At 41.5% G+C, this 22107-nt stretch overlaps 1 pseudogene; it reads right to left on the bottom strand.

Annotated features, from left to right (window-relative positions):
• Positions 1-21161, bottom strand: part of LOC100357632 (protein arginine N-methyltransferase 6-like) — a 43471-nt pseudogene extending 22310 nt beyond the window's left edge.
• Between the last annotated feature and the right edge of the window lie 946 nt (positions 21162-22107).

Here is a 22107-nt window from a genome sequence, read left to right as displayed (position 1 = left end):
CCAATGAGTTAAATCAAACATACTTTTGCATGCATGGGGGAACCTCCTCTATCATGCATAATAAACTATCTTACAAGCTTTGTGTCCGCTAGGATCAAATAAATGGAAGTGATGAAAGGTGGTACTCCAGATGAAGCACCTAAGAAAATCTGCATTTTACCAGGGACTTCTAGATTGACCCTCAGAGGACTGCTCTCCTGTTATTCCCCAATGACGTCCCCTTTCAGCATGAAGCATCCAGAACGGTCATCACCCCACACTACTTTCATCAGTTAGGTCCCATTTTTCTGAGGAGGGAAGGAAAGAGATGAGGATGTGAGGAGCTGGATGGGCTAATTGGCAGTTAGGCTGCTTGGAAGGAAGTTAGGTCAGTTACCTATGATTAGTTTTTTTTGTTTTTTTTTTTGTTTTTTTTTTTGACAGGCAGAGTGGACAGTGAGAAAGAGAGACAGAGAGAAAGGTCTTCCTTTGCTGTTGGTTAACCCTCCAATGGCCGCCACAGCTGGCGTGCTGCGGCCGGTGCACCACGCTGATCCAAAGCCAGGAGCCAGGTGCTTCTCCTGGTCTCCATGTGGGTGCAGGGCCCAAGCACTTGGGCCATCCTCCACTGCACTCCTGGGTCACAGCAGAGAGCTGGCCTGGAAGAGGGACAACTGGGACAGAATCTGGCGCCCTGACCAGGACTAGAATCCGGTGTGCCAGCGCTGCAGGTGGAGGATTAGCCTATTGACCCATGGTGCCAGCCTGTGAGTAGTTTTTTAAGATTTATTTATTTATTTGAATGTCAGTGCTACTCAGAGAGAAAGAGAGAAAAAGAGAGAGAAAGAGAGAGAGAGAAAGAGAGAGAGAGGTCTTCCACCCAATGGTTCACTTCCCAGTTGGCTGCAATGGCTGGAGCTGTGTTAATCTGAACTCAGGAGGCAGGAGCTTCTTCTGGGTCTCCCACATGGGTGCAGGGGCTCAAGGACTTGGGCCATCTTCCACTGCTTTCCCAGGCCATAGCAGAGAGCTGGATTGGAAGTGGAACAGCTGGATCTCAAATCAGCATCCATATGGGATGTCGGCACTTCAGGCCAGGGTGTTAAGCCGCTGTGCCACAGGACTGGCCCCCTGCAATTAGTTTTTATCAAAGTTAGGATTGTAATCCCCACCTTCTGATTAGTTGTTATTCTGCTCCTCCTCAATTGCATTTGATTTTCAGAAATCTGGATTTGATTTTCAGAAAGGGGCCAATCAGAGAGAGCCACTTCATGTTTAAAAAGGGCAGACACTGACAAGCTTCTTTGGCAACTTCTCCCTTAGAGGCTCCCTCCTGACTGCTGAGGCAGGAGGTTTCTCACCTTCAACAAATCTCACTTTGCTCATTGTCCCTGTCTGCAGTGGAAAGTCTTCAATGTGAAACAGGAACTGAGATCACCCTGTTCCTCATGCTGCCACAACAGTAATACAGCCCCATTTCTCCTCCTTTCCCTGTTATCTGTCACTAGTCCTATGCTCTGGTGAATACACCTCAAAGGTGGGTCCCAGACCCCTTTTGTGGATGTAGGCACTACACTGGGCATAGAACACTTTCATTTCATCATCTGTCACATTCAACACCCACAGCTGGAAAATCAACCATAATAATGATTATGGGCTAGGACTATGGTGAATACTTATTTAAAAACATTTAATTGTAATAAAATACATAAACATTGGACAGTCTAAATGTACATTTTAATAGCATTAATATTTTTTGCATTAATGTTCAGCTATCAATGCTATCCATCTGTAGAGTTTTCTTTCTCAGGTGAAACTTTGTGTTCATCAAATGCCATTCCCTTTGGAAATGGAGTAGGATTAGATAAAGTCACCAGAGTAGGTCCCTCATGATTGGATACTGATGACTTATACAGATTTAGAGAGACCAAGAGTCATGTATGTTCCCTGTCTCTTGCTATGTGATGGCCTCTGCTGCCTCTGGACTGTGCCAATGATAAGACCATCATCAAATGCAGTCCTTCACCCTTCAATAAGAACTGTGAGCCAAAACAAACCTACTCTTTTTATAACTTTCCAAGTCTGTGAAATTATATTATTCGTAGCAGAAAAGAAACTAACACATTTGTATACACCACACATTGTTTTTATCTTCATCCTTCTGTGAAAGCTGGGGTTGCTTCCTCCTTTTTCCTTTTTTTTAACTTTTATTTAATGAATATAAATTTCCAAAGTGCAGCTTATGGATTACAATGGCTTCCCCCCCATAACTTCCCTCCCACCTGCAATCCTCCCCCTTCCCTCTCCCTCCCCCCTTCCATTCACATCAAGATTCATTTTTAATTCTCTTTATATACAGAAGATCACTTTAGCATATATTAAGTGAATATTTCAACAGTTTGCACCCACATAGAAACACAAAGTGAAAAATACTGTTTGAGTACTGGTTATAGCGTTAAATCACAATGTACAGCACGTTAAGGACAGAGATCCCACATGAGGAGTAAGTGCACAGTGACTCCTGTTGTTGGCTTAACAAATTGACACTCTTGTTTATGGCATCAGCAATCACCCTAGGCTCTTGTCATGAGTCACCAAGGCTATGGAAGCCTTTTGAGTTCACCGACTCTGATCATATTTAGACAAGGTCATAGTCAAAGTGGAAGTTCTCTCCTCCCTTCAGAGAAAGGTACCTCCTTCTTTGATAACCTGTCTTTTTTTTTTTTTTTTTTTTTTGACAGGCAGAGTGGACAGTGAGAGAGAGAGAGACAGAGAGAAAGGTCTTCCTTTGCCGTTGGTTCACCTTCCAATGGCCGCCACGGCTGGTGCGCTGCGGCCGGCGCACCGCACTGATCCGATGGCAGGAGCCAGGAGCCAGGTGCTTCTCCTGGTCTCCATGTGGGTGCAGGGCCCAAGCACCTGGGACATCCTCCACTGCACTCCCTGGCCACAGCAGAGAGCTGGCCTGGAAGAGGGGCAACCGGGACAGAATCCGGCGCCCCAACCGGGACTAGAACCCGGTGTGCCAGTGCCGCTAGGCAGACGATTAGCCTAGTGAGCCGCGGCGCTGGCCGATAACCTGTCTTTTTCACTGGGATCTCATTCGCAGAGATCTTTCATGTAGGGTTTTTTGTTTGTTTGTTTGTTTGTTTTGTTTTGTTTTGCCAGAGATCCTTCATGTAGGATATTTTTGCCACAGTGTCTTTGCTTTCCATGCCTGCATTGCTCTCATGGGCTTTCCAGCCACACCCAAATGCCTTAAGGGTTGACTCTGAGGTCACAGTGGTGAAAATGAAATTTGGACTCTCTCTCTCTCTCTCTCCCCCTTCCAAATAAAGAAATATGATGTTTTAAAAAAAATGCAATTTGATGTACATGGTTTCAATTTGATGTACTTGCTTTGTATATTTTTCTTTGATTGATTATACATCAATGTTATATAAAATGAATGATTGCCAACCCCAATGTCTCAAAAATTTTTCCCTATATTTTTTCTTAACATTTTAAATTCAAAGTTAAACTTTGAGATGACAACAGAGAATTTGAGGTGATCATTATTTATTTCAAGACAGATAGTCAACTTTAGCATGGTTCCAGTTAGGTGCTATCCTTTCCCCTAGTGAATTTTATAGCATTCCAAATGTGTCAAATTGTGTTGGACTAATTGCTAATGTCAGCCCACATTCAAAGTACATTAGTTGCTACCTCACAGGTGGAATAGGAAAAAATTTGGCCACCACTTATCTACCACAAACATCATTGTCATGATACATTTTGTTCAGCACAAATTCCAATTTAATCGTGTAATTTCTTTTTTTTAATTTTTAAAAGATTTTATTTATTTATTTGAAATCAGAGTTACACAAAGAGAGAAGGAGAGTCAGAGAGAGAGAGAGGGAGAGAGAGAGAGGTCTTCCATCTGCTAGTTCATTCCCCAATTGGCCGCAATGGCTGGAGCTGCACCGATCTGAAGCCAGGAGCTTCCTTTGGGTCTTCTAAGTGGATATAGGGGCCCAAGGACTTTGGCCATCTTCTAATACTTTCCCAAGCTATAGCAGACAGCGGGGAGCTGCAATGGAAGTGGAGCAGCTGGGACTCAAACTGGCACCTATATGGGATGCTGGCACTGCATGCAGTGGTTTTACCCACTCTGACACAGCGCTGACCTCTAACCTTGTAATTTCTTCCATCACTCACAGATTAGTATAGTACTTGAATTTTAGTATTGGAAGAATCTTCTCTTCTTTCTTATTGACTTATAACTTAATTTCATTGCACTCACTAGTAAAATTTTAAGCTTTTATGCTTGATGCTTAATTTTTGGTTAAGTATATATACTATCTTGCTGAGGGTTCCAAAGAATGCTCTATAATATTAGCTTAATCAATACATTGTAATTAATGTTTAGATTTGACTGAGTTTTTACTCATTTCATCAATTCCTAAAGGAGTATTAATTGTCTAATATTAAGTGTTGATGACTTTTAAAAATATTTATTTAAAAATATTTATAGGTAGAGGAGGGAAACAGGAGGGAAGAGAGAGAGAGAGAGAAAGAGAGAGAGAGATATCTTTCATTTGGTGGTTCATCATTCCCCAGATAGGCACAATGGCTGAGGCAGGCCAACATATAGCCAGGAACCAGGAGCTTTATCCAGGTATCCCATGTGGGTGTAGAGGCCCAAGCCATTGGGCTATTTTCTGTTGCTTTTCCCAGGCCATTATCAGGGAGTTGGATTGAAAATGGAGAAGCTGGGATACAAACTGGTGTCCACATAAGATGCTAGCATCACAAGTGGCAGCTTTACCCACCATGCCAAAATGCTGGCCCCGTAGATTACTTTTTCCTTATTTACTTATATGGATTTTGTTTCATGTCATTTAAGGCTTCATTTTTAGGTACAGTAACATCTATAATTGTTTTGTCATCCTGACATATGATACATTTATTAATATAAAGACTCTTTTAACATACTTGATGTATTTCACATTGAAGTTTTTTCTCTTACTAAGATATCCATTTGAGTTTTTATGATCAGAATTTGCATAGTGTAGCCTTCTAAAATTTGTATTTATTTGAGAACATAGAGAGAATACACAGAGAGGAAGAGACCCCATCCATTGGTTTATTTCCCAAATACCCACAATGGCTAAGAGTGGGCTGATTCCAAGTGAGGAGCAAGAAACTCAATCCAGGTCTCCTACATGGGTGTCAGGCAAGTTTTCTACAAATATTTCACTAGATAGGCCTTCTAATCCATTCTCTAGTTCCACACCTTCAGAAACTCCTAAGACCCATATGCCTGGTCATTTGATAGTATCCCATAAATCTCCAATGTTGTTAATTTTTCTCATTTCCTCTTTTTTTCCCCTTTGGTCTGACTGAAAAATTGTCAAAGGTTTGTCTTCCAGCTCAGATATTCTTTCTGCTGCATCACAAAATCTACTGGTAAGGCTTTTCACTATAATTTTATTTGACCTATTGAATTCTTCATTTTTAATATCTCATTTTGATTTCTTCCAAAAATCCCAATTTCATGGGATAAAATTTTCATTCATGTCATGTGTAATTTTCTTTAATTTGTGGATTTGCTTCTGACTGGTGCTGAGTAATCCTATGATTAATCTTTTGAATTCCATTTCAGGCATTTCATCAATTTTATCTTCAAATTCACATATTTTTTTTGACAGGCAGAGTAGACAGAGAGAGACAGAGAGAAAAGTCTTCCTTTTTTCCATTGGTTCACCCCCTAATGGCCACTGCAGCTGGCACACTATGGCCGGCACACCACACTGATCTGAAGCCAGGAGCCAGGTGCTTCCTCCCGGTCTCCCATGTGGGTGCAGGGCCCAAGACTTGGGCCATCCTTCACTGCACTCCTGGGCCACAGCAGAGAGCTGGACTGGAAGAGGAGCAACTGAGACAGAATCTGGCACCCCAACGGGGACTTGAACCCAGGGTGCCGGCACCACAGGCAGAGGATTAGCCTATTGAACTGTGGCGCTGGCCAAATTCACATTCTAATATTGAAGTGTTGCTGTGTTCCTTTGGGAGAAGAGTCATGTTGTCTTCCTTAATGTTGATGAGTTTCTGCATTTACTTTTAGGCATTTGTGGAGATACTTTTTTTTTTTCATTTTATGGATCTTGTCTTTGAACTATGCTTCTGTGGCTTAGTGGAATGTCTGCTATTTTATACCCAGGAAGTGTGTGCTGGGTGTGGCCAGGGAGCCAACAGGCAACATTGAGTGTGACACCCAAGTTGGGCATTAGATCTCTCTTTTTGTTTTTAATTTGGGATTTTTTTAAAAAAGAGTTTATTTGTTTACTTGAAAGTCAGAGTTACAGAGAGGCAAATGCAGAGAGAGAAATAAATCTTTCCATTTGCTGGTTCATTCTCCTGATGGCCACAACAGCTGGAGCTGTGCCAATCTGAAGCCATGAGCTTCTTCCAGGTCTCCCACATTGGTACAGGGACCCAAGGACTTGGGCCATCCACTACTGCTTTCCCAGGCCATAACAGAGAGCTGGATCAGGAGTAGAGTAGACGGGACTCTAACTGGCACCCATATAGAATGCTGGCATTGCAGGCGGCAGCTTTACCCACTACACCACAGTGCTGGCCATGATAGATCTCTTGTTATCAGAAGGGGGGCTAGGGTCACCTCTGTTCATTAGATCACACCCTCACTTCCTCTCTTCCCAGAGAGTTAGTGCCCAGGTATTAGCCCTCAGTGGTTGTTTTACTCACCTGTGATTCCACCTGGACTATACAAAGGATCTGTGCAGTTCTCAGTGTGAGCCCAAATCCTGCTACAGTGACCCATCCCAGGCAATCAGGGAGCTCTGAGCATGTGGAGCTGCTCACAATGATTGTCCCAATACCCAGCTACACTCTGTGCCCTCTCATGCAGTCATGTGTTTTCACAGTCTCAGCACTCAGGGCTCCCACAATCATGAGGTGTCAAAAGTCCACTGTGCACCACTAGCCTGCCCAATCCTCAGAGTGTCTAAGAGTTTCCCAGAGCCTGCTGCTGTGGGTGCTCTGCCTAGGCAGATTGAGCCCAGTAGCCTGGTGCTTGTGATTTCTTGAGAGGTTAAGGGCACTTCACAGTTTGTGACAGCCCCCTGTCAATCCTCCCAGCCAGACTCATAATCAGTGGGGAATGAAGATTTTTTTCCCCCTGGTAAAATCTCTTGATCTCATGTATGCACAGTACCTGCTGGCTGCAACCCTATTCATTTCTCAATCATACTGGGTGTATACAAGAGTCTGCAGGTGGTACTAATGCCAGAATGGCTCCTTTTCCAAGCCCATTGCCAGGAGGGTGCAGCAGAGCTGCTGAGGATTACTCTGCTAACAAAATGGAAACTATCTCCACCAGTTGCTGAGTGTGCACACAAGTCCTGCAGCAGTTGCTACCTACTTCTGTGCAAAATGGTTCCCACCCTCTCACAGCCATTTGTTAGGTGCCATTTGTGGCAGGGGATAGGGAGAGAGACATGTCCCATTTCTTTTTCTCTGGGTGAGCAAGCTCCCTGTTCCCTTTGGGGCTCTCTGCCTACTCAAAGACAGTGTAGTTCACTAGACTCTCCCTCCAGCTATATCAGTAGTGGCATGGGGGCCACTGCAATGTGATCTCATCTTGCTTTTCAAAGCTGATGTTTACTCCAACTCAGGGCTGCTGTGTCCTTTATTGTGTCTTTTCATTGCTGCAATTCTGCACCTTCCACACAGATACATGGCATCACTCCTGCTTCTGCAGAATCTCCACTGCAGCTTTTCCTGAAACTTTCTCCTGAGAATGCACTCTCTCCACTTTTTTTTTTTACAGGCAGAGTGGACAGTGTGGGAGAGAGAGACAGAGAGAAAGGTCTTCCTTTGCCGTTGGTTCACCCTCCAATGGCTGCCGCGGCCAGCATGCTGTGGCCAGCACATGGCACTGATGCAAAGGCAGGAGCCAGGTGTTTCTCCTGGTCTCCCATGTGGGTGCAGGGCCCAAGCACTTGGGCCATCCTCCACTGCACTCCCGGGCCATAGGAGAGAGTTGGCCTGGAAGAGGGGCAACTGGGACAGAATCCGGTGCCCCAACAGGGACTAGAACCTGATGTGCCAGTGCCTCTAGGCAGAGGATTAGCCTATTGAGCTGCAGCGCTGGCCTAGGTTTTTTTTTTTTTTTTTTTTTTTTTTTTTTACTATTTTCGCCTAGCCTAGAGCAGACCACCCTGTCACTATTCTACCATCTTGGAGTCCCTACAATGAATTTTTTTTTTAAAGAATCCTTTGAAAGAAAGAGAGTTACCAAATCTCCCGGCTCAGAGTGGGTGGGGGCTGGGCTTCCCTTATCTCCTTTCTCAGTCACTGTTTCCTGAGGTATCCCTTGTGTTTTCTCCCTGAAATTTGCAGTGGAAACAGGTTCCAGTCATCAAGTTCTCAGTAGTACTTCCAATTCAGTATCTTCACAGCCTCTTAGTTTCAATTTTCCCATTGAATGCCACCTTCCAGGCATTCTGGTGCTGCACTGAGTTCAGTCCTCCATCTGGTGATGCAGCCTCCACTGTCTCCCAGAAGCTAAGCCACTCTGGCTACTGTCACTCTGTATGGAATTGCTAAAACCTGTGACATGTGCTTTCCCAGGAAGACTCCCACTCTGTCATCTCCTCAACTGTCTCAGTGAGAGAGCCACCTTCAAGTTCTGAAAGCAAAACTGCCTTTGATGAAGTGTCTCCTTAGCAGCCTAGTGGGGCTTCCCCTAGACAGGAAGTTTCCTTAGGTTTAGGATGTTACAGCCTCTGAGCATTATTTCTCTTTCAGATATGCTGTATGCTGCACATCTCTGTTGAAGTTCTCATTACTGGTGGTTTCAGGAAGACTTGGCTGATTAACCTACCTCAAAGGTTTCTTTCCATCCCTACCAAGTAAGGCCATGATTTTGGCAGGCTGAGCATATTTTCTTATTTTTCCCTTGCACTTTGACCCATTTTCCCCCACTGTTTTCTGCCTTACTGCTGTTTATGAAGCCTTAATTGGTTAGAGATATGAAAGGAGTACATGGAAGGGGTTGTAAAAAGTATCTGGGGGCCGGTGCTGTGGCGTATGGATAAATCCACTGCCTGCAGTGCTGGCATCCCATACAGGTGTTCCCAGTTGCTGCACTTCTGATCCATCTCTCTGCTATGGCCTGGGAAAGCTGTACAAGATGGCCCAAGTCCTTGGGCCCCTGACCCATGTGGGAGACCCAGAGGAAGATCTTGGCTCCTGGCTTCAGATTGGCAGAGCTCCGGCCATTGTGGCCAGTTGGGGAGTAAATCAGTGGATAGAAGACCTCTCTCTCTCTCTCTCTCTCTCTCTGCCTTTCCTTCTCTCTTCGTGTAACTGACTTTCAAGTAAAATAAATAAATCTTTTAAAAAAATGTATCTGGTGTTTGAACAGACTTTGTCCACATTCAATCTTTTTGAGTAGGATAATCCCTCCCAAAGGAAACCCTTCCATTGGCCCAGCGTCTGTGCAGGTGCAAAACATGTGGTGGTCCATTTACACTAGTTCATAAATGGAATTTGAATTCATGGCCTGAGGACCTACTTGAAAAGTCATGCAATAAAAGTAGCATATAATTTACCCTGATCCTCCTAAAACCAAGAAGCTGAAGCCTTAATATCTCACTATCTGTTGAGACCCCTTGCAGATTACCAAATACTACTATTATTCAAAATAAAACAGCAACAGCTCAAATTCTTAAGTCAGGGTCCCCTAGATACCATAGTTATTAGCTTAAGGCCAGCATCTGTAAAATTGGTTGCATAAAACAAAACCACTTACCTGTTGACTCAGTGGCCATAAATTATAGCAACTCAGCCAACATCAAATTGCACACTATGAAAAGCTTAAAGCTGTGTGCTAGAAGTTCAAGAGGGTAGGAAAACACCAAGTCACAACAATCATATTACACAATATTGCAGACAACAGGCCACTGCAAATTTCTAAGGATATGGATCTGCATGGCGTGGTCCAAAAAAAAGCCTCAGTCTCTGAGTATTCCTTTGCTCTTGATACATGACCAATAACAGAATTTCTTCAATGTCCTACAAAACTTCCAATGCCATAAAATCTTAACCAAATATAAAGATCTCTTACATTGGGGAATAACAAGTTTTCAAAATACACATCAAAAGTCTACACTCTAAGACACATTTTTTATTTTTATTTATTTTTAAACTTTTATTTAGTAAATATAATTTCCAAAGTAAAGTTTATAGATTACAACAGCTTCCCCCATAACTTACCTCCCACCCGCACCCCTCCCTTCTCCTGCTCCCTCTCCCATTCCATTCACATCGAATCATTTTCAATTATCTTTATATACAGAAGATTGATTTAGTGTATATTAAGTAAAAATTTCATCAGTTTGCACCCACACAGAACATAAAGTGTAAAATACTATTTGAGTACTAGTTATAGCATTAATTCACATTGGACAACACATTAAGGACAATCCCACATGAGGAGTAAGTACACAGTGACTCCTGTTGTTGATTTAACAATTTGAAACTCTTGTTTATGGCATCAGAAATCTCCCGAGGCTCTAGTAATGAGTTGCCAAGGCTATGGAAGCCTCTTGAGTTTGCTGACTTCGATCTTATTTAGACAAGGTCATAGTCAAAGTGGAAGTTCTCTCCTCCCTTCAGAGAAAGGTACCTCCTTCTTTGATGGCCCGTTCTTTCCACTGGAATCTCACTCGCGGAGATCTTTCATTTAAGGTGTTGTTTTTTTTTTTTTTTTTTTTTTTTTTTTTTTTTTTTTTGCCAGAGTCTCTTGGCTTTCATGCTTAAAATACTCTCATGGGCTCTTCAGCCAGATCTGAATGCCTTAAGGGCTGATTCTGAGGCCAGAGTGCTGATTAGGACATCTGCCATTCTATGAGTATGCTGTGTATCCCACTTCCCATGTTGGATCATCCTCTCCCTTTTTTATTCTAACAGTTAGTATTCACAAATTTTTTAAAAAGATGAACAATTTCTGAGTGTTTTCTCTTAGGATTAGAGCCAAGGCAAGAATGTATATCTTTTCCACCCTTATTTAACATATTCTTGGAAGTTCTAGCCAATGTTACAGGAAAATAAAAATATAAGAATTTGAATAGAAATTAAGAAATGAAGCTGATGTCCAACTTTGGCCTGTTTAGGTAGAAAATTCTAAGAAACTCATTGTTTAATATCTCTTCAGACTACCAAATAAATCCAGAAAGGTTATAGGAAGCAAGACAAAGATACAAAAATCAACTTTCCTGGGGTTGATGTCTAAAGCAGCATATAACGCATTGTTTTGGATGTCCAAATCCCATATTAGAATGTCTAGGTTAAAGTTGAGCTCTGTTTCAGATTCTAGCTTCCATCTAATGTGCAGCCTTGGAAAAAGTAGATGATAGCTTGATTATTTAGGTCCCTCTCACTACCATAGGAGGCCTGGATTAATTGCCTGACTCCTGAATTTTGCTTGCCTCAGCTTCAGCTATTGTAGGCATTTGGTGGAGCAAACTAGCAGATAGAAGATCTCCTTGTTTCTATATCACTGCCTTTCAGATAAATAAAAAATTAAATCAACTTTCTTACTGAACTAAAGATGCAATATCATGAACAATTGCTCAAATAATGAAATACTTGGTATAAATCTCTCAAAAAAAACATAAGACTTATATGTGGAAAACCATACTATATTGATTAAAAAGATTTAATAACCAATACACAGTTCAATGGAACTGAATATAGAGGTCATAATTAATCCATGTACTTACAACCAACCAATTTTTGACAAAAGTGCCCAGACCATGTGTTACAGAAATGATAATCTCTTCAGTAAATGGTGCTGGCAAAATTGGATGTGTATGTGTGGAAGAATGAAATTAGATCCCTGTCACCATATAAAAAATAATTCAAGATGGATCAAAGACCTAAACTTAAGACCTAAAATTATGAAGTTATTGGAAAAAATGTGGAGGAAACACTTCAAGACATTGGTATAGGCAATGACTTCTTGAAAAACCCCCCAAAGTACAGGCAAAAAAAATCAAAACCAGAAAAAAATGGGATTATATCAAACTCAGAATCTTTTGCACCACAATGGAAACAATAAATAAGGTGAAGGTACCACCTGCAGAATGAAAAAATATTAGCAATATATTTATTTGACAAAGGGTTAATATACAGAATACATCAGCAACTCATAAAGCTAAACAAACAAACAAGCAAACAAAAAAACCAACTAATCCAGGAAATGGACAAAGGATATCAACAGACAGTTCTCAAAAAGGAAGAAATATAAATAACTAGCCAATATATGAAAATGGTGCTCAATATTTCTAGGCATCAAGAAAATGCAAGTCAAAGCCAAAATGCAAGTAATAGCCATATTAGAATGGCTATTATCTAAAAGGCAGTGAGAGATAAATGATGTTGAAGAAGTGAAGAAAAGGAAACTCTTAAACATTGTAGATGGGTATGTTAACTAATGCAGTAACTGTGGAAAATAATACGGAGAATTCTGTGAAAAACTGGAAATAGATTCACTATATGATTCAGTTATCCCACTACCCACTATATACCCAAAAGACAAAAACACACTGTATTAAAGAGATATCTACATAACCATGTTTATAGCACTGGCCTTAATTTGATTTATTAAAAGCTTGATAAAAGCTGGCGCCGCGGCTCACTAGGCTAATCCTCCACCTTGCGGTGCTGGCACACTGGGTTCTAGTCCCAGTTGGGGCACCGGATTCTGTCCCGGTTGCCCCTCTTCCAGGCCAGCTCTCTGCTGTGGCCAGGGAGTGCAGTGGAGGATGAACAAGTCCTTGGGCCCTGCACCCCATGGGAGACCAGGAGAAGCACCTGGCTTCTGGCTTCAGATCAGTGCGGTGCGCCGGCTGCAGCGCGCTAGCCGAGGCGGCCATTGGAGGGTGAACCAATGGCAAAAGGAAGACCTTTCTCTGTGTGTCTCTCTCTCACTGTCCACTCTGCCTGTCAAAAAATAAAAAAAAAATCAAATTAATAATAATCATATAGTATTAGAGTATATATTATTGTTATATATTACTATAGTTTTAATGATTTTGTGACTATTTTAAAATTTATTTTACATGAGTAAACTTGAGCATCTTTTATTCGAATATTATTTATAAACATCAACTATTTTCCTGATAAAATATGATCATTTAAATTTTTATTTGTTGAATTCTTTGTTTAGTGGAGTACTTAGTCTTCAACTATAGTGTAAATTAAAATGTTATCTCAAAAATAATAAAATTTAAAGAAGATATAAATAAATAAATCTCATGTTCTTGGAATAGAAGGTCCCCCAGAATGAAGATGACAACTCTTAATTTGCATACATGAGGATCTAGAATTCATGGAACACGAGCATTCTGAAAAGACTACGGGTGTATTCTAAAAATTTTGGTACAAAAATCAACTTATCTTTTAATTCCACCTTCCATGAACTTTTTGTAGTGCCACCATATGTCTAACACAGTAGCTAAGACCCAACGGTGACAATAAACTCTAACCATGATCCTTTCCCCACCCCTCACCCTAACTCTAACTGAATAAATAGTAAATATCATCAGTGATGGAGTAACATTCCATTTCCATCTAGTGGGTTGCACAGAGAGTGCACACAAGTATGGCCATAGTATTCCTGCTAAACATATATGAACTGAATCCATTCTGAAGAAATATCTGAAAAACTGAAATATAGACACATTCTACAACATAAAAGAAGGGTTCCTCTCAAAAATGCCAATGTTGGAGTGGGCTGTAGTCAAGATGTCCAAGTCTTATATCTAGGTTTTGAATCCAAGCTCTGGTTCCTTTTTCAAGCTCCTGCTTATATATATCCTGACACACAATGGTGATGGCTCAATTAATTTCATTCCTGGCACCAAGGTGGGAGACCTGGATTGTGTTCCTAGATCTTGGGTCTCACTATTGTAGGCACACAGTGATTCAGTGGATGGGATCTTCTGTGCTCTCTCTCTTTTTTTTTTTTAATTATTTTTGACAGAGAAGGAGAGGGAGAGGGAGAGAGAGATATTCCCAGATGGCTGCAATAGTCAGTGCTGAGCCAGGCAGAATACAAGAGTCAGCAGCACCATCTGTGTTTCTCACATGGGTGGAAGGGGGACAAACACTTGGGCCATCTGCCACTGCTTTTCCAAGGCCATTAGCAGGGAGCTGAATCAGAAGTGGAGCAACTGAGACCAAATCAGTGCCCAAAGGGGATACCAGCATTTTAGGCAGTTTTACCCACTATGCTACAATGCTGGACCTTAAAAATTTTTTTTTTATTTTGGGGCTGGCACTGTGGCACAGCAGGTTAACAACCTGGCCTGAAGCACTGACATCCCATATGGGCACTGGTTTGAGACCCAGCTGCTCTACTTCTGATCCAGCTCTCTGTTGTGGCCTGGGAAAGCAGTGGAAGATGGCCCAAGTCCTTGGGCCCCTGCACCCATGTGGGAGACCCAGAAGAAAATCCTGGCTCCTGGCTTCAGATTGGCACAGCTGCCACCATTGTAACCAAATGGGGAGTGAACCATCGGATGGAGGACCTCTCTTTTTCTCTCTCTGCCTCTCCTCTCTATGTAACTCTGACTTTCAAATAAATAAATAAATCTTTAAAAAAATTCTTATTTTATTTGAGAGGCATAGAAACTGAGCAAGAACAACACATGGGGAACTTCTGTGGTTAGTTTCTGTAGATGAAACCAAATGATGTTGGACATTTCAGGCAGTGTCTGCACACAGTGAAGCTGTCTGGTTAAACTCTTCTTTGCAACTCAAAGACTACATTTACCAGAGGTCCCTCTGGTGAGATATGAACATGCATAGTGCCAGTTCAGATAGTACTACCCTGAATGTCCAGGGTTGCCTGGATAAGCATGTGACCTTCAGCTCCCAGGGGCTTATACAGTAAGGGATATGGTGATGCAGCACCAAGAGAAACACTATCCAGGATACCTAGGGTTAACCAAGAGAGCAAGGGAGCAAGTAAACACTAGTGTACTAGTTTCTGTTTGAATACTTGTTTTCACCACTTTTTTATTTGTATCTAAGAGAAAAATGGATGGATCACATGGTAACTTTCTTATAAATAAGATTTATTATATTTCTTTGAAAGAGCTGCAGAGAGGAAGACACACACACAACACAGACACACACAGACACAGACACACAGACATACTAGTTCACCCCCCAAAATGGTTGCAATAGCAGGGGCTGTAACAGGAAGAAGCCAGGAGCCTGGAACCCCATCCAGATCTCCCACAAGGATGGCAGGGGCCAAACTTGGGCCATATTCTGCCGCAGTTTTAGGTGCATTAGGATGCAGGCAGTGGAAGTGGAGCCGCGAGGATGCACATATGAGATCCTGGCATTGTAGAAGTTGGCTTAACAAACTATGATACAACATTGGTTCCCATATGGCACTTCTATGCTTAACTTTTTGTACAATTGACAGTTTTCTACCATGATCAGGCAATTTTACATTTTTTTCCATAGACTGGCCTGGAAGTTGGAACATCATGTTGGAATGCCCATATCCCATGTTGTAGAAACTGGGTTTAGGTCCTAGTTCTGGTCCCTATTTATTTTGGTTTCCTGCTGGTGCACACCCTGGGAGGCAACAGGTATAGTTCAAGGAGTTGGGTCTCTGTTATTCAAGTGAAAGACCTGTATTGAGTTTCCAGATCCTTATTTTGGCCCATTCCAATCCCAGATATATTGTGAATTTGCAGAATAAATCAGTGCATGGGAGCTCTGTCTGTCTCTACCTCCCCTACTCACAAATAAATAGATAATTTAAAAACTTCTCCAGCAAAATAGATACATTAAAAACCTCCCCAGCAAGTGACAGAGCATATAGATTTTATTCTATAATTTTTCCAATTTTCACACTTGAAAATTTAAGTTTATAGACCATTGTGAGTGGATTTTTGGGCTAGCTATAAGATTTGTGTCTGTGTTGATTTTTTCTCATGTGATTTGCATGTGGTTAATTTTTCCTCATAATTATTCAGTTGACATCTGTGGAACAGAATGTTCTGTGTTGAATTGGCTTAGTTCCATTGACAAAATTAGTTAACTAAATTTACATGCTGTATTTTCATTCCATTTATTCTGTTTCATTTATCCACTCATGTATTTCTTCCCCAACATCACACTGTCTTCATTACTACAGCCTTCTGACAAGTGTGAAGATTCACTAGTGTAGTTCTTTAACTGGTCTTCAGCCCTGTGTCATCTATTTTAGAACATTCTGCTACTACCAGAGAATATAGTGTGGACATCATGTTCATAGAAGAGACTGCCATGTATATATGAGATTCATCCTAGGGACTATGGCATGGACACCATATTCATATTAGAGACAGTGGAGAACACATTATATGAGTCCCAGGAGCTTCTCTGTGTATATTAATTCTAATTAGAGATCACTGTGTATATTTTACATCAGTGAACACATCAGTGAACACATACTGTGTTGGGGAGGAAACAGTGAATATTTTGAATTATATTTTTCTATTGCAAGGCCTTCCTCTGCTGAGTACTTTGAAGAATCCTCCCTCTGCAGGGAGGCTAATGAAGAAAGGCTCTTTACTCATCACTGCAAAATGTGTGCCTAGCACTTCCCTTGCCACCAGGATGGTTACTAATGTTTTATCACATTTTTATTCCTGGTTTGAAAATTACTTTTTCATAATGCATCATTAACTTAATAATCTGCTAAGTACATTTTTCTAAGATTTAAACTTTTTTCAGATGAAATCGGATGCGTTCACCCATAGGCTATGACAGCAGACTTAAACTTTATTCATAAGTGACCATATGGTTCTCTTTTTCATTCTATTTTCATTAATCATCAGTATCAAAATTATTCTGGCCTCTCTTTTTTTTTTTAAACAAGTAACAGGAATTACATGTTCTTTCAGTCTTTTATTTATTTATTTACTTATTTTTTTGACAGGCAGATTGGACAGTGAGAGAGACAGAGAGAAAGGTCTTCCTTTGCCGTTGGTTCACCCTCCAATGGCTGCCGCGGCCGGCGCGCTGCAGCCGACACACCGCGCTGATCCGATGGCAGGAGCCAGGAGCCAGGTGCTTTTCCTGGTCTCCCATGGGGTGCAGGGCCCAAGCACCTGGGCCATCCTCCACTGCACTCCCTGGCCACAGCAGAGAGCTGGCCTGGAAGAGGGGCAACCGGGACAGAATCTGGTGCCCCAACCGGGACTAGAACCTGGTGTGCCGTCGCCGCTAGGTGGAGGATTAGCCTAGTGAGCCGCGGCGCCGGCCTGTTCTTTCAGTCTTAATTTCTTTCTTTCTTTCTTTCTTTCTTTCTTTCTTTCTTTCTTTCTTTCTTTCTTTCTGCCTGCCTTCCTTTCCTTCCTTCCTTCCTTCCTTCCTTCCTTCCTTCCTTCCTTCCTTCTTTTCTTCAAAAAAGATGTGTTTGTGTGCCCTCTGGTGGCCTCCCAGGTTAAACACAGGACACTCAGCATTCGCTGTTCAACAATAGTAGTACCATCTGGGCTTAAACATTGTACACATTTTGTTTTTAATTTGTCATTATACATATTTCAAAAATTTTTCAAACTGTATAATAATTGTTGATATATCCTTTTGTTCTTTTTCATAAAATTGATTATGGTAATATGTAATTTCCAAAAATAAATCCATTTAATCACCAAAAATGTTATTGAACCAAAGTTATGTGTGACATAATATCTTACAGTCTTTACGTTTTTGAAACTTGGGTGACATCCACTTTCTCCACTCAAATCACATCGCATGTGCTTTCTTTTTCTTGTTCAGTCTTGCCAGAAGTTTATTTATTAATTTATTGACACTTACAGAAGTCACATTTGGAACTGTCTGTTATAGGGCTGTAGACACATTTTCATTTTTATTGATTTATGGTTTTAAAAATATTTTCCCTTTTTAAAAATTGACTCTTCTGGTGTTTTAAGTTCGATTTTTGCTTGTAGTCTTTAAACCAAGACCTAGAGGTTCCAAGTACTTCTGTGAGAATGCACCCATGCTTTCTCAGTGCTAGCACAGGGTCATCTCTTACATCATGTCCCACTCTGTCATCCAGCAGCACAGGGCACAGCACACCACTCCTTTATTCTTGGGGGATTTCTTCTCTGGGCTTCCATGCAACACCTTGCTTTCATCCAGTAACACTAGATGCTCCAACTAGGGATTTTTTGATTCTTCCCTCTTTCTGTTCTATTTCTTAGTGTTGGAGAGCCCAGGGCCTTGTCTTTGGTCTGCTTTGCTTCTGTTCTTTGTTCTTGGCTTCTCCATGCCTCAAGGTTTCACTTACCATCTACAGGCTATGAGCCTCACATTTATTTCTGCAGTCTACTCTTGCCCACTGAGCTACAGACATGAATATAAGTTAGTGTCTCAGGATTATCATGGAGCCATCCCCCAGGTACCTCACACTGACCATGTTCAAAGTGAAACCCTGATACTTCTCTGCAATTTGTTTCTTTCAAATGCTTCCTTCCTCCTTATTCAGTGACAGCCTCACCCTCCCAGTTGCTCATGCCCCAAACCTTGGAGTCATCCTTGTCTTCTCTGCTTATTTTTCATCTTTGCCAAAAAAAAAAAATACAGGTAACTCTCCTTTAGAAAAGCAATCCTACTTGATCATGTTGAGTGAAATTTTTGATGTGTAGTAGGATTCTATTGGTTAGTATTTTGTTGAGAAGTCTTGAATTCACATTGATCAGAAATATTGGTCTATATTTTTCTTTTGCTGTTTTTGCTCTGGCCTTGCCTAGCTGTGGTGTCAGGATAATTCTAGCCTTGCAAAATGAGTTTGAACAGTTTCTTTCCCCTTTCAGCTTATTAGGATAGTTTTTAAAAACATTTATTGCCTTATTGGGAAATCAGAGGAGAGAGAGAGAGTATTCTACTCACTAGTTCACTCCCCAGATGGCTGCAACAGCCAGCAGTGGGCCAAGTGAAACCCAGGAACCAGGAGCTTCACTCAGGTTTCTGATATGGATGGCAGGGTCCAACAACAAATGCCTATTTAGGATGCTGGCATTGCAGGTAGTAACTTAATCCACAGTGCTGGCACCCCAAATAGTTTTATAGGAGAAAGTGTTGTGATGTAACAAGTAAAGCGAAGTCTTAGTACACCCCCATCTCATATCAGAATGCTGGTTCAATTTGTGTGTCTATATTGATAAAGTGGCTTTATTTTAGGCAGTATATCATTGGGTTTTGGTTTCTATCCATCCAACTATTCCATGTCTTCTAATTTAGAAATGTAGTCCATTTACATTCAAGATTAATATTAATAAATGAAGACTTAGTCTTGTCTTTTAAAATTTTTATTTTGTTTATTTTGAAAAACCTTTGTTCTGCTCTTTGTCTTTTGATGTCCATTTTGGGGGGCTGGTGGTTTACTGAATTCATACATTTAGATTCATTTCTATTTCTCTTTTGTGTATCTATTCTTCTAGTGGTGTTTACATGTTTTTGTAATAATAGTTCACTTTCTTTCACTTCATTATATAGGACTTTCTTAAGCATCTTTTGTAAGTATGGTCTTTTGGTGATTAATTTTCTTAGTTTTTTGCCTGTCTTGGAAACTCTGATTTTCATTAATTTCTGAATACAGTTTTACTGGATAGAGTATAGTTGGTTGGCAAGATTTTTACTTCAGGATCTGGCACTGTGGCATAGTGGGTAAAGCCACTGCCTGCAGTGCTGTCATCCCACATTAGTGCTCATTTGAGTCCTGGCTGCACCACTTCTGATCTGGTTCTCTGCTCATACACCAAGGAAACAACAAAGGATGGCCTCAGTACTTTGGCACGTGCACCCTTGTGGGAGACCTGAAAGAGATTCCTGGCTCCTAACTTTAGACTGGCTCAGTTCCAGCTGCTGCATCCATTTGGGGAGTGAACCAGTAGACAGAAGATTTGTTCATGTGAATGACCTGGTCCTGTTGTGCCCAGATCGTTAGATCCCCACAGAGGCCCCCAGAGAGTCGCTCACACCAAACTGCAAAAGCAAGGTTTATTCGGGAGTACAAGCCACAACAGGGACCCCATCCAACCAACCAGCACAGTGGAGGAAGGAGTGAGGCCCCAGTCTTTGGGAGAGTTTTTAAAGGGAAAAAGGGGCTACATTAGCAGGAAAAAAGAGTTACATACAGCATGGAAGCTTTGGGTACAGGGAGTTACTTTGTTGAGAGATCTCTGCTGTGCTGCCCTTGGTCTACCAAGCTAGCTGTCCCTGGTAAGCTTTGATATCTCCAGAATGCCTGAATGCCTCCTTTTACAAGGACCCGGGTCTGCTATGGGAAACGGAAGCTGTTTTTTTTTTTTTTTATTATTGTTTAAAAATGGAGTCACTTTGGTTCTTTAGTCCCAGCCTCCCTCTCTCTTCTATCTCAATCATCCCCAGTGTTCTTTATGCACTGGACATCATGCAGTCTTAAATGTTTTAACAGCAGTGTTCTTTGTGTTAATTTCACATGCTCTTCCCACCAGTCTTGGCCTGGTTGATGCCACAAGTCTCCCGCATGTGAGATTTCATTACTGCCTTCCTCAAAATTAGTAAGAGCCCCCCCCTGTTATTAGCATCCCCAAGATAGGTTCTCAGTGCATTTCACATTTTTCTTTTTTAAATTTCAACACATGGCCAGTGCCACAGCTCAATAGGCTAATCCTCTGCCTGCAGCACCAGTACACCAGGTTCTAGTCCCGGTCGGGGCACTGGATTCTGTCCCGGTTGCCCCTCTTCCAGGCCAGCTCTCTGCTGTGGCCCAGGAGTGCAGTGGAGAATGGCCCAAGTCCTTGGGCCCTGCACCTGCATGGGAGACCAGGAGGAAGCATCTGGCTCCTGGCTTTGGATCAGCATGGTGTGCCAGTCACAGCACGCTGGCCACAGTGGCCATTGGAGGGTGAACCAATGGTAATGGAAGACCTTTCTCTCTGTCTCTCTCTCTCACTGTCCACTCTGCCTGTCAAAAAAAAAAAAAAAAACACTTCAACACACTTACATTCTTTGCTTAATGTTTGTTTCCTGTGTCAGCATATAAACGACAGGGAAGCAAGACCTGTTTCTGGCTTGTTCACTTCTTCATCATAAACATTCTTTGACTTATACATGGTGTCAAAAACATTTTTGTTTGAAGAATAATTCATTGCTTGACCACTATCTCTCTTTGTTCTTTTTCCTCCTTAATTTTGGGAAGCTCACTTATAATGCATGGTTTCATAACTCAGAATATGTGCCTCCTGTTTAGACATCCTCATCTATGGTTTTATTGTCATTCCCCAGCCTAGCAGAACTCCTTGCCTGGAAAAGAAAGGCTGCATGTTTAGGTGGGAAGAAGTTTTATTAGAAAACAGATCTTTTATGTTGTTTGATTTGGAAAGGAAAGCTATGTCCCAAGCTCCCCATATTGTGTGAGAATGGAGGAAGTGTGTCAAGCTGTTAGGCTGCCTCTCTCACTATCACTGTAAGTAAGGGATGGGGGAAGGTGATAAACATCACCAATGGAAAAGGAAGTGGAGGTGGATACACATGCACTGGCTGCTCATTTCTTCCTTTGGAAGTACTGAGAATGTTTCCAATTCTTGCTGTTTCTTTTTCTTAAGACACATAAGTGCACAGTTAGCCAGCTCCCCTACCCTGTGTGTCTCCAAACATTGAGGTGGCTGTTATCTGATCACCCATGTGTGCTTTCCTCATGCAACAAGTATTGATTGGGGCCTCCTTTGTTATCATCCTGGACCATGGAGCCAGTGTGCAAAATGAATATATTAAAGTCTTCTTTCTTGGAGAACTCCACATGCTGGCAGGAAAGAAAAAATCCATCAGTCTTTTTTTTTTTTAAAGGATTCCTTCTTTTAAAAAAAAAAAAGACTTTATTTATTTATTTAAGAGACAGAGTTACAGAGGAGGAGAGACAGCAAGAGGCCTTCCATCCACTCTGAATCATTCAGTTGTGACTGAATCATTAAGAGAGTTGACATCTTACCAAGTAAAAGTAGGAAGAAGTTTTTATATGTCTTTTTTTTACAAAAAGATTTATTTAGTTATTTGAAAGTC

This window comes from Oryctolagus cuniculus, unplaced genomic scaffold (assembly GCF_964237555.1).
Source record: "Oryctolagus cuniculus unplaced genomic scaffold, mOryCun1.1 SCAFFOLD_80, whole genome shotgun sequence".
Classification (NCBI taxonomy): Eukaryota; Metazoa; Chordata; class Mammalia; order Lagomorpha; family Leporidae; genus Oryctolagus; species Oryctolagus cuniculus.
The sequence above is the reverse complement of the archived record's forward strand: the minus strand, read 5'-3'. Positions and strand labels throughout refer to the sequence as shown.